This window comes from Canis lupus, chromosome 9, assembly GCF_048164855.1.
Source record: "Canis lupus baileyi chromosome 9, mCanLup2.hap1, whole genome shotgun sequence".
In the NCBI taxonomy this organism is placed as follows: Eukaryota; Metazoa; Chordata; class Mammalia; order Carnivora; family Canidae; genus Canis; species Canis lupus.
This window is the reverse complement of record NC_132846.1, coordinates 76,817,479-76,831,261: the sequence shown is the minus strand read 5'-3', so window position 1 is coordinate 76,831,261 and position 13,783 is coordinate 76,817,479.

Genomic DNA, 13,783 nt, shown 5'->3' with positions numbered 1-13,783 from the left:
AAGGAAACCTGCACATAACCTCCATCTGCACCTGCTTCTGGGACTTCAAGTCAGAAGTATAGGTGAGTAGTATACACTTCCTAGTGGTCCTGATCCTCTTCTACAGGGAGATATAAACCTGGGGATGACAGCATGGAGGGTCGTAGCTTCCAGAATCTACTGTGAAGGTCTAGAAGTACCAGAGAGGAATGTGTGAACATTTAGAAGTGTGATCCTGGGGACAAGCCTGGCATGATGGTGCTCAATAGCAAAGTGGGGATATTTCCAGGGTATGAGGTACCGTGCGTCCTAAGAAGAACATATGGCACGATGTGAGGGATGGTTAAGAGGCACAGGAACCTCGAGAGGGGGTGAACCGTGGGTCTGAGTACAGGCATTGTCCAGTGTGTTTCCATAAACTGTACCCTGTGTGATCCTGTGACCTCTATCCTGAGACCAGCAGGCAGAAGGTAAGAGACTGTGAGACACTCCCTCAGAAGAACATCCCCAGTCCACACCAGGCGATTCCCTCATATTGACGCTTGGACACTCACTCATGTGCCTGAGATAAACCAGCTCAGACATAGGCAGGGTGAACATGGAGTTCAGACGGAAACGGAGGACAGAATGGGGTTGATGGCTCTCCTGTGAGGGCTCCCTGAAGCGTGAGGGGGGCGAATATTCAACCTGAGGCTAAAGGTAGGGGACCATGGTCACCCTTCACCAGCCCATCAGGGAGCGGAAGAGTGCAACCTGCTAGAGCCCAGAGCTATCCACCCTGAGTCCCAGCCCCTGCCCCCTAGATGTGCATGTCCACTAAGGCAGAACCCCTGACAGTGAGCACAGCAGAGCCTCCCCAGGGGATCAGGACCAGCAATTCCATGTCAGCAAGGCTGGTGGTCAGAGTGTGCTGCTAGAAGTCAGCGCTAGGGTAGGTAGGACCTAGCTTCCTTTCCAATTTTACTCTCCATTGTTTTTCCAATTATTTAGTTATATTCAAATCATTCTTTATTTATTATTACTTTTTCTTTTTATTTTTTTCTATTTCAGATTTATGTTTCTATATATAATAGACTTATTTTTTTTCTAATTCCAATTTAATTAAATTTATTTTTATTTTCTTGATATGTTTTCCTTCAAGAGGCATAACGAAACAAATCTGGGATCTTCTTTTTTTACATTTTTCTCTTTTCCCCTTTATTTATGTCTTCATAGGGAAAAAAGGAACAATGAAAATATTTACTGATGAGAATGAATAGAATACTAATCTAAAGAGAAGAGACTTCATCAATAGATGAAGACACCTGACTTAGAATTAAAAAAAAAATGATTGAAAGCATACTAGCTAGCCTTGGAAACGGAGAGAAGACAACAGAGTTTCCTTTTCTGCTTAGATAAATGAAGGAGAATTAAAAAGGCCAAATTATAGATAGTATAACCAAGATGTAATCCAGGTGGAGGCCATAGTAATGATGGTGGATGAATTAGGGAAGTGAGTAAGTGAGTCTTATAAGATACGATATAATTATAGAAAATAATTACTGAAAAGAAGAGGGAAAAAAGGTAAAGACAAAAAGCTAGATGTAGGGATCTCTGTGACTTATGAAGTTATAATAATATTCACATGATAGGAGCCAAAATAGATGAAGAAAGAGGATAAAAACACAGAAATTATTTGTTCAAATAAGAACTGAAAAGTTCCTTATCTCAGGAGGAACACACACATCAAACTCCAACAAGCAGAGAAAACTCCCACTGATCCCATCATGAGGGTGCACCTTTTGATTAAGTGCTCCCCTAAGGCCCCACCTCCTCCCATCACATGAACAGTAGGTTCCAACATGGAGATGGTAGGGGTCACACACAGTGAGCTGACAGCACCTGAAGGATCGATGAGTTATTCCCTGCAAGTGGAAGGTCCTCCAATCCAGCTCCACACCCTGAGCATCCTCATGGATCCAGTAGAGGCTTCTGGTCACTGCATGCAACCCTGTACACATGACCTTCAGAACCAGCTGGTGACCTTGGGGAGATGACACCTTCCACCTGAGATCCTGAATAAAGCCTTGGTCTATTTTTATGATCATTTTATAGTTTGTGATTCTTCCCTCTTATTGTTCTTCTGATTTTCCACGTATTAGGAGCCCTTTCTCAGTAGAATGATCATGTGTCTCTTTTCTTATCTCAGTTTTCATACTTGTGTAGTAGAATTAATCATCACGCCAATTCTTTGATTATGCCTTGCTAGTTCCCTGATCTCCAATACTCCTTCTTCTCCCACTGTCCTACCCATGGGAAATCCAGCAATAACCCACAAGTTCTCCATCCTTTGATACTCAGGGGACATTGAATCCATGCAATGCCCTCCTGGAACAGGACCCCACCCCCACCAATGACCCACAACATGCACCCTGAGCCACTGTCCTTCTTTGACTCCATCCAAGCATTTATAAATTGCTGAGAGGCCTGACCTGCTCTCTACAACAGGATGGTCAAGATGATAAAAGTTTTATACACTTGTCGTGTGTGTCTGTGGGTGTTTCTGTGTGTGATCTCTCGATTCCACATTCATACTAGGTCCTAGTGGGAATCATTCTGTCTCTCAGGCTGTTACAGAAATTGCAGTTCTGACCATATTAACTGAAAGTAACCACAACCAGAGGTCTTTTTTCTTGTGCTCAGACTCTTGAAGTCTCTGTAGTCCCATGTCCATTATGCACTTTATGTGCTTCTAGCAAGATTGCACATTTGCTGGGGGTTTAAGAAAGGTACTGTGAGTTCCACTACAACTCCTGAAAAAGTTCAGATGATGCACATGGTGTTATGTGTAATACATTGATATTTTTGGGTCAGAAAGATGTAAATTCAAGTGATAGTCTTTTGGGCTCATGGAAATAGTTGTTTTCATCACTTTCTAAGATTGAGTCTGAATAGGTAAACACAGAATGCTATGCCCAGAGAGACTCACCTTGGACACGAAACCCCAGATCCTGACAGGAAACCTGCTCAGAACCTCCATCTGCACCTCCATCTGCACCTGCTCCTGGGCTTGAAAACAGAACTGGTGAGTAGTGGGCATCCCCTGGCACTCTTGATCTTCTTCTACAGGGAGGTTTGTGTCTGGGCTCACAATGAGGTCCCCTCACTGTGTCCCTCGCACAGCAATGCACGGCTGTGTCCTCAGCTCTCAGGCTGTTCATCTGCAGATACAGCATGTTCCTGGTGTTGTCTCTGGAGATGGTGAAGCAGCCCTTTACAGCGTCTGCATAGTACATGCTACTTCCATTACTGCTATTGGATATGACCCACTGTAGCCACTACCGGGAGACTGGTGGAGCCAATGTATGCTGTAGCTATGAAAGGTGAACGTAGAGGACTCACATAAGAGTCTCAGGGACCCGTCAGGCTTCACCAGGTCTCCCCCAGATTTCACCAACTGCTCCTCACCCTGAACACCTGCAGACACAGGACATCCTGGGCTGGATACAGTCGCAAATCTCACTCATCTCCACTCACATACTCAACGTGTCTTTTTCTCCATGAATTAACTTTTAGAATAGCGTCAAGGTGGCTGGGTGACAGGCACTGAGGGGGGCACTTGATGGGATGAGCACTGGGTGTTATGCTATATGTTGACAAGTTGAAATCCAATAAAAGGAAATTGAAAAAATAAAAAAATAAAATAGCATCAAGGATACAGGTGCAGTGAAACGGCTGGACACCTGCACCCCAATGTTTATAGCAGCAATGTCCATAATAGCCAAACTGTGGAAGGAGCTTCGGTGTCCATCCACAGATGAATGAATAAAGAAGATGTGGTCTATATATACAGTGGAATATTCCTCAGCCATTAGAAATGATGAATACCCACCATTTGCTTCAACGTGGTTGGAACTGGAGGGTATTATGCTGAGTTAATAAGTCAATCAGAGGACACAAACCACAAAGTGAGGATCTCTGGAAGGGAGGTGAATGGGGGGATGGGGTGACTGGGTGATGGGCATTAAGGAGAGCACGTGATATGATGAGCACTGGGTGTTTATGCATCTGATGAATCACTGAATGCTCCTTATGAAACTGTGGAAGTGGTATTTGCTTCCTGAATTTAAATAAAAATAGAATATGTAGAAATATAAGAAAATAGTTTTTATTTTCATGTCAGTTAGTTAACAGGGTGTGTGATATTAGTTACAGGTACAGATGTAGTGACCCGATACCTCCTTACGTCACTTGTGCTGCTCAGAGTAATGTTCTCCTTCATTCCCATCTAATTTGTTATTCCCCAACCTCCAGCCCTCTGGTAGCCCTCATGTTGTTCCCTTTGTTGTCTGTTTTTTCCTTTGCTTCTCTCTCTCATTTTTCCCCTTTGATCAGTTATATTTTGTTTTTTTAAATCCACATAACAGTATAATAATATGGTGTTTTGTGTTTTTCTGAATGACTTAATTCACTTAGCTTAATACCCTCTAGACCTATGCATGTTGTTGGAGATGGCAAGATTGCTGCATCATAACTACCATCTATCTATCATCTATCTATCTATCTATCTATCTATCTATCTATCTATCTATCATCAATCATCTGTCTATATATCTATGTATCTATATTTATCATCTATCTATCAATAATCTATCTATATCATCTATGTATATCAATCTATAATCTATCCATTGTTCTCATTTTTTCTTTCATCAGTACATAAAATCATTTCATTACCATGTAAAATATTATGTATTCACTGAATTTTTCTATTTAGAGGTAGAATGTAGTGATTCTTCAGTTGTATAAACACCCACTGCTTATCCCATCATGTGACCTCCTTAATGCCATCACCCAATTACCCATCCCCCTGCCTCACCAACAAACGTCACTTTGTTTTCTAGTGTTAAGTGTCTCTTATGTTTTGTCTCCCTCTGTGATTTCATCTTTTTTCCTTCCCTTCCTCTATGTTCATCTGTTTTGTTTCTTAAATTCCACATGAGTGGAGTCATATAATTCTCTTCTCAGGCTCAAATTTGACTTTTAGATTTCACAACAGAGACTGTGCTCTATCTCTTCAGTCTGGTTGTTCATCACATTGAATAGATGTGCTTCTGGTGTGAAACATGAACATTTACTTTTAGGTGTTTGACTTTCTATACATCTTGGTGCACTTCAAAAATGGGTTCTAATATTTAGCATCTTCCCACCATATGTTGGTTTGCACATGGGGCTGATGGGCCCATGTGATACCCACATTGACATGATCAGTGAGAACCCAGAGAAGGAACATGTGAGTCAGCATCTGCCTGGGTTTCCTCAGCCCAGATCCAGACTGCTACAGGGTGACCTGGCACAGATCCCCTGTGGAGAAAGCCACCTCAGGATGGGGCAGGAATCCCCTACCCAGAGGGAGCCCCATACATGGGCACTCACAGGAAGGGATGTTCAGCAGCAGGGGTGAGGAGCACAGGACACCCAGACTGGTAAAAGAAGCCATTGCCCTAAACTCAGTGCTTGCCTTCTCAACTGTGAGGAGGGGGATTTGAAGATATTTCAATCTTCATCAATGCTCTGTGTCATTTGGGGGTCACAGAGCCCTGCAGAATGGGGATGAGTATGTGGGGTTGAGGTAGTAAACCTGTGTATGGGGGATCCATGTCCAGATCCTATGAGTACACTCTTTTTTTTCAGAAATGGAGCCCTCAGTACACAAAGTCTTTTCATCAAATCTGATCCAGGGACCCTCACTCTGCGGCTCCTGCACTGGAGGATTTGGATCACCCACTAGGACCCTTCAGGTAGACTACATTCTCCCTTGGCTACAACTTTGCTACCACCACTATCTCTCAAATCCACACCCCTTTTTTCTACTTTTTTCCTCTTTGCCTTTTATCTCTTCCTTTTTCCTCTTTCCTTTTTTTTCTTCTTCTTTGGGATTTTTGGACTTTTATTTTTTACTACTTTGTTTTAAAATTTGTTTTTCATGGGCAGCCTGAGTGGCCCAGCAGTTTGGCACCACCTTCTTCCCAGGGTGTGATCCTAGAGACCTGGGATCGCGTTCCACATCCTGCTCCCTGCATGGAGCCTGCTTCTCCCTCTGCCTGTGTCTCTGCCTCTCTCTCTCTCTCTCTCTCTCTCATGAATAAATAAATAAAATATTTAAAATAAAAATAATAATTTTTTTTCACTTTAGTGGTCCTTTTATTTTATTTGGTTCTGATCTTTGTTTTCATTTTCTGGTCTCTGACCACGTCAGAATAATCTAGGATGAAATTTACTTAGGTCGTTATTGATATTCTTGAGTCAGCCCATGCATACATCCACTCTCCACACAGCAAAGTGACTAGAGATAAGTGTTCACCATGAAGAAATATCAGAGACAGTACTTGCTGCCAAAGGGTTACTGAATTGGGATTACAATTCGGTGTCAAATGCCAATTCAGAAGCACAAATATAAAGCTACTGGTGGCTCTGGAAAAACAAGCATAAAAGATTCAAGAGACTTCATGACTGCAGAATTTAGATCTAATCAGGCTGAAATTAAAAGCCCATTAAATGACATGCAATCCAAACTGGAGATCCTAACAATGAGGGTTAATGAGGTAGAAGAAAGAGTGAGTGACATAGAAGACAGTTGATGGCAAGGCGGGAAGCTGAGGAGAAAAGAATATTAAAAGACCATTAGAAAAGGTTGAAGGAAATAAATGATATTCTCTGCAGGAAAAATCTACGTATAATTGGGGTCCCAGTGAGCACCGAGAGGGCCAAAGGGCCAGAAAGCATGATTGAAAAAATCATACCTGAGAACTTTCTTAATTTAGGGAGGGAAAGTGACATTCAGGTCCAGAAGATAGAGAGTCCCCCCCCAAAAAAAATCAATAAAAACCTTTCAACACCTTGACAGTAATAGTGAAACTTGCAAATTCCAAAGATAAAGAGAAAATCCTTAAAGCAGGGAGAAGCAAGAGATCCCTACTTATAAGGCAAAATACCAGTTTATGTTTTCTGCTCATTTCTGTCTGGATCTTTTGTTTCTTCGGTGTTGAGTTTAAGTTATTTTAGGTCTTGGATACCAGCCCTTCATCTGATACGTCCAATGCAAATATCTTCTTCTTTCCCGAGATAGACTTTTGGTTTCTTTGGCTATTTCCTTTGTTGTGATGAAGCTTTTTATCTTGATGAAATCCTAATATTTCATTTTGCCTTTTGTTTCCCTTGCCTTTGGAGACACATCAAACAAGATTTTGCTGAGGCTGAGGTCCAATTGCTCCCTTGGATCTACTCTAGTATTTTGGAGGCGTCATGCCTCATATTAAGTGTGTCATCTACTTTATCTTGTGTGTGGTGTAAGAAAATGGCCCAGTTTCATTATTCTACATGTGTCTGTCCTATTTTCCCAGCACTATTTTATGAAGAGATCATCTTTTTTCCATTGGGTATTCTTTCCTGCTTTCTATAAGATTAGTTGACCATGGAAGGGGTAGTTCATTTCTGGATTATCTATTCTGTTCCTTTGATCCATGAGTCTGTTTCTGTGTCATTACCACACTGTCTTGAGGATGACAGTTTCTAATACAGCTTGATATCAGGCATCGTGATGTCTTCTGTATCTTTCTTTTTATCTCCTCAACATCCGTTTTCATCTTCAGGGTCTTTAATGGTGTCATACATTTTGTTAATAATAAATTTATTTTTTATTGGTGTTCAATTTGCCAACATACAGAATAACACCCAGTGCTCATCCCGTCAACTGCCCCCCTCAGTGCCTGTCACCCATTCACCCCCACCCCCCACCCTCCTCCCCTTCCACCACCCCTAGTTCATTTCCCAGAGTTAGGAGCCTTATGTTCTGTCTCCCTTTCTGATATTTCCCACAAATTTCTTCTCCATTCCCTTCTATTCCCTTTGACTATTATTTATATTCCTCAAATGAATGAGAACATATAATGTTTGTCCTTCTCTGATCGACTGACTTCACTCAGCATAATATCCTCCAGTTCCATCCATGTTGAAGCAAATCGTGGGTATTTGTCATTTCTAATGGCTGAGTAATATTCCATTGTATACATAAACCACATCTTCTTTATCCATTCATCTTTCGATGGACACCGAGGCTCCTTCCACAGTTTGGATATTGTGGACATTGCTGCTAGAAATATCGGGGTGCAGGTGTGCCAGCGTTTCATACCCCCGGCATCTGTATCTTTGGGGTAAATCCCCACCAGTGCAATTGCTGGGTCATAGGGCAGGTCTATTTTTAACTCTTTGAGGAACCTACACACAGTTTTTTAGACATTATTGGTTTGTTTATTTTGGCTCTCATAAAAATGCTAGAAGTATTTTGATAGGGTTTGCACTGAATATGTAAATTTCTTTGAGTATCATGCTGATTTTATTAATATTTTCTCCAGTCTATGAGGATAATATATTTTTTCCATTACTCTATGTTTTCCTCAATTTCTTACTCAGTTCTCAGACTAAGATGCTTTTCCTTCTTTGTTAGCTTTATTCCTTCTTGTCTTTTGTGCTTTGGTGTAATTATAAATGGGATTCATTCCTTGATTTTTACTTTTTTTCATTTTTAGTGTATAGAAACGTTACTGACTTCCCTTTATCAATTTTTATGATTTGACTTACTGAATTCCTGTATCTGTTCTAGCAAGTTTCTGGTGGGGTGTTTTGGGATTTCTACATAAAGTATCATGTCATCTGTTAAGAATGAAATTTTGACTTTAACTTGCCTGATTCAGATGCACCTTTCTTCTTTTCATTGTGTGATTGCTGAGATGAAGACTTCTAGTACTGTGTTGAACAGTGACGAGTGAACATCCCTGTTGTGTTCCCGACCTCATGGGAAAAACTCTCTCACTCTGGGGTTTTCAAGGATGCTTTTGTGATCTTGAGTAAATTCCCTCTCTCCTTACACAGCAGAAGCTTTTCATCAAGAAAGAATGATCTCTTGTCAAATACTATTTGTGCATCAGTGGAGGAGTTCGAATTATTCTTTTCCTTTCTTTTATTAATGTGGTTTGCCATGCTGATTGATTTTTAGGCATTGAAGCACCCTTGCAGGTCAGGAAGAAATCTCATTTGGTCATAGTGAATAATCCTTTCAGTATATAATTGGATTATATTGGCTAGAAACTTGGTGAGAATTTCTGAATCCACATTGGTCAGGAATATTGTTCTATAATTCTGCTTGTTGGTGCAGTAATTGCCTGATTTTGGGGTCAAGGTAATGTTGACATCAGAGAATGGGTTTGGAAAATTTTCTTCCATTCCTATGTTTTGGAACATTTTCAAAGGAACTGGTATTAATTTTTCTTTACATGTTTATTGAAATCACCCACCAGCCATCTGAACTTTTGTTTGTTGAGAGAATTTTAATTATGATTGTGTTCTTATTTTCTGGATATGGGTATGTGCTGTTCTTCCTTTCCTCTCCATTAAGTTTTGATATTTTTTATGTTTCTAGGAATGCATCCATTTCTTCTAGATTACTTAATTCATTGGCATACAATTGTTCAGAATATTTTCTTATACTTGTTTGTATTTCTTGGCTGTTGGTTGTGATCTTTCCTTATTTATTAATGATTTTATCATTATCAGTCCTTTTTATTTGTTTTATTTTACAAGTATGTCTGGGTGCTTACAATCTTATTTATTCTTTAAAAGAATCATCCCCTGAGTGATTTGATCTACTGCCTTTTTTATAACCTTGGTTTCTTCTCCATTCTTGATTATTCCTCTTTCACCTGGATTTAGGAATCCTTTGCTGTTCTTTCTCCAACTCCTTTTGGTCCAAGCCTTACTTTTATTTATGAGACTTTTATTGTCCCCTGAGGAAGGACTGTATTGCTCTATCCTCCCTTCTGTGGATCACTTTTGCTGTGTCCCAAAGTTTTGAAAGTGTTGTGTTTTCATTTTCATTGAATCCGTGTATTGTTTTAATTCTCTAACTTCCTGGTTGACCCATTCCCTCTTCAGTATGACGTTCCTTTACCTCCATTATTTATGTACCTTTTGTATTTTTATGGTGGTTCACTTCTAGTTTCATTGCACTGTGGTCTGAATATATGCATGGAATAAATTCACTCTTTCTGTACCAGTTGAATCTTGATGTGTGACCTTCTGTATGATCAATTCTGGAGAATTTTTCATGTGCCCTGGAGAAGAATGTGTTTTCTCCTGCCTTAGGATGCAACACTGTGTATATATCTTTGAAGTCCATCTGTTCCAGTGTATTGTTCTAAGCACTTGTTCCCTTGTTGAGATTCTGCTTTTATGATGTTTCCTTGCTATCAGCGGGATGTGAAAGTTCCCACACTGTTGTATTATTATCAGTCAGTCTCTTTAATTTTATTGTTGAATGGTTTATATACTTGCCTACTCCAAATTTAGGGACACAAATATTTAAAATTGATGACTTCTGTATTGACTTTTTTATGATACTGTATCCTTCTAAATCTTTTATTACGGTTTAGTTGGTAGTCTATTTGTCTGATATAAGTGTTGTACTCCAACTTTCTTTTGAAGCACATTGATATGATAAATGGTTCTTTACCCCTCACATCCATTTGGATCTCTCTTTGTGTCTAAAAGATTTTCTTCTATATTTCTTCAAATATACTTTCTGTCACCTCTCATCATTTTCCCTCTGGAACCCCAATAATGCTAATTTTGTTTCATTTTATGGCCCCACTGATCCACTACACACACCCTGAACCAGTGTCCTTCCTGGACTCCATCCAAGCATTTATGACTTGCTGAGAGGCTGCTCTGCTCTAAACTGACATGATGGTGAAGGTGATGAAGGTTTATACTCTCTCGTGTGTATGCTCTTCAGACTACATTCTCACCATGTACTTGTTGGGGTCCTTGCTACTCCAGGATGTCACTATTATTGTTCTATGACTGTGGTTCAAGACCGTGGTCCTACCTGTGGTCTTTCTCTGCATTTGATTCTTGAGCCCTTTGCATCGTCATGTACAGCATGTACTTTATACTGTTTCTAAGATCCTTAACCAGTGAGCAGCATGGTTCTGTCATGCATCATGAATACACGTGGAAGTCTTATAAGGGAGAAGTTGAGGTACATGCAGATATGTGTAATAAATGAGTATTTAGGGACATCGGTAAGTAAGTGTAAGCAAATTAGACTTTGGGCATATAAGAATAGTGGCTTACCAAGATGCCTGTTTGGTTCAACGAATGAGAGTCTGCTTTTGATTCAGGTCATGATCGCAGGGTCCTGGGATCGAGCATCACTTCAGGCTTCTCACGGGGAGCCTGCTTCTCCTTCTGCCTATGTCTCTTTCTCTCTATTTCTCTCTGTTTCAAATAAACAAACAAACAAACAAATAAATAATCTTTCAAAAAAGGAATAGTTGTTTGCAAATTTCCTAATTCAGAGACTGAGTAAGGAATACGTAATGAAAGAGACATTGTAGTTTGTGTACTTTGATATATTCCTCTTTTTATGACAACAAAATTGTAAGTTGGAGACTAGATAGGTCACCACAGAGTCCTATGTCCAAAGAGGCTCCTGAGGGAAACTGCTTTGTGTAGAGGAAGCCCCAGACCCTGACAGGAAACCCTCCCAGAACCTCCATCTGCACCTGATCAGGGGTCTTCAAGACAGAGTGATGAGTAGTGTGCACCCCCTGGTGGTCCTGATCCCCCTCCACAGGGGGACTTTGTGCTCACACTGTGGTCCCCTCAGTGTGCTCTTCCCACAGTAATACACTGCGGAGTCCTTGGCTCTCAGGCTGTTCATCTGCAAATACAGTGTGATCCTGGTGGACCCAGCTCATAAAGTAGCTACTGAATGTGAATACAGAGGACACACAGGGAAGTCTTGCAGTTGATATAAGGCAGACCTACAGGAGACAATGTATTTTATTTTGCATGTGGATGAGCTACTTAATATATGGTGTGAGGTGGGATTTCATATGAGGACAGGGTGTCTATTCATGGCTTCTGTGCATTTCTGATTGTGTTTTTCATTAGTTTGGTTGTTGTTTAGTTCAATAGTTTTGCTACAGATTTTTAATGAAATCCTTAGACTGATGATATATTTGCAAATATCTTCTCCCATCCTTCAGATTGCCTCTTAACTATGTTGAGTGTTTCCAAAGCTGTACAACAGCTCCTTCCTTGATGGAATCCATATAGCTTATTTTTGGTTTTGTTTTCCTTTCTTCTAGAGAGTCAGGTAGCAAGAAGCTTTTCTGGCTGAAGTCACAGAATCTCTAGGATTTTGATGTTTTCCTGCTTCACAAATAGGTCTTTCATCTACTCTGAGTTAATCTTTGTGTCACGTGTAAGAATGTGTCTCAGGTTCATTCTTCTACTGTGACTGTCCAATATTCTCAACCTCACCTGTTGAAGAGATTGTTCTTTTTCCAGTCAATAGTCTTTTGTGCTTTGTCAAAGATAATTTGACCATAGAGTTGTGTGTCCATTTCTGGGTTCTCTATTTTGTGTCATTCGCCTATGTGCCTTCTTTTCTGGCACTATTATACCGTCTGGATGATCACAGCTTCGAGGCTGCAATTGTGATGCCTTCTGCTTTGAGTTTTTCAACATTCTTTTGCCTAGTCAGGATCTATTTTCATTCCTTTCAAGTTTTAGGATTGTTTATTCCATTTCCTTGAAAAATGTTTTCAGTGTTTTGATAAGGTTTACATTGAATGTGTATATTGCTCCTGGTAGCATAGACATTTTATCAATATTTATTCTTCCAATCTATTAGAATAGAATGTGTTCCATCTATTTGTGTCTTCCTCAATTTCTTTCATAAGTGAGCTAGGAGGTTTAGACTATAGATCCTTTCCCTCTTTGGTTAAGATTATTCCTCATTATCTGATGTTTCTCATGCAATTATAAATGGGATCCACACCTTAATTTCTCTTTCTTTGGTTTCATTTGTAGTTTATAGAAATGCCACTGACCTCCTTGTATCTATTTTATATGGTTAGATTTTGCTAAATTTTTTGAAGGAGTCTTTGGGTTTTGTACCAAAATTATGAAAGACAGCAGCCCAGGTGGCTCAGCGGTTTAGTGCCGCCATCAGCTCAAGGCGTGATCCTGGAGACCTGGGATCGAGTCCCACGTCAGATTCCCTGCATGGAGCCAGCTTCTGCCTCTGCCTTTGTCTCTGCCTCTCTTTCTCTCTGTGTCTCTCATAAATAAATAAATATAATATTTTTTATAAATTCCAAAAGATTTTGCATGTGCTGAGTGAAATTTGACTTTTTATTTGCTGATTTTGATGCATTTTCTGCCTTTTTTTTTTATTGCTGAGGCTAAGTTTTCTAGTACTATGCTGAAGAACAGTTGTGACAGTGGACATCCTTGTCATTTTCCTGAGCTTAAGGGAAAATATCTCAATTTTCCCTCTTGTATCAATTTTTAGATGGATTTTATGATATAGAATATGTTCCCCTATCCCAACACAGCATTTTTTTTTATCAAGACAGAATAATATGTTTTGTCAAATGCTTTTTGGGCATCAGTTGAGTGGATTAAATGGTACTTGTCCTTTTTTTATTAACGTGGTTCTTACATGGATTGTTTTGCTGACAGTGAACCATCCTTAGAGCCCAGGAATTGATCCCATTTGGTCGTGGTAAATAGCAGTAATAATATACTGTTGGTCCTATTCATTAGAAACTTGGTGAGAATTTTGCATTCATTTTCATCAAGAATAATAGCCTCTAATTCTCCTTCATTACACGGTCTTCGTTTTGGAGGTCAATGTAATGCTGACATCAGAGAATGAGTCTGGAAGTTTTTCTTCAATTTCTATTACTTGACATAG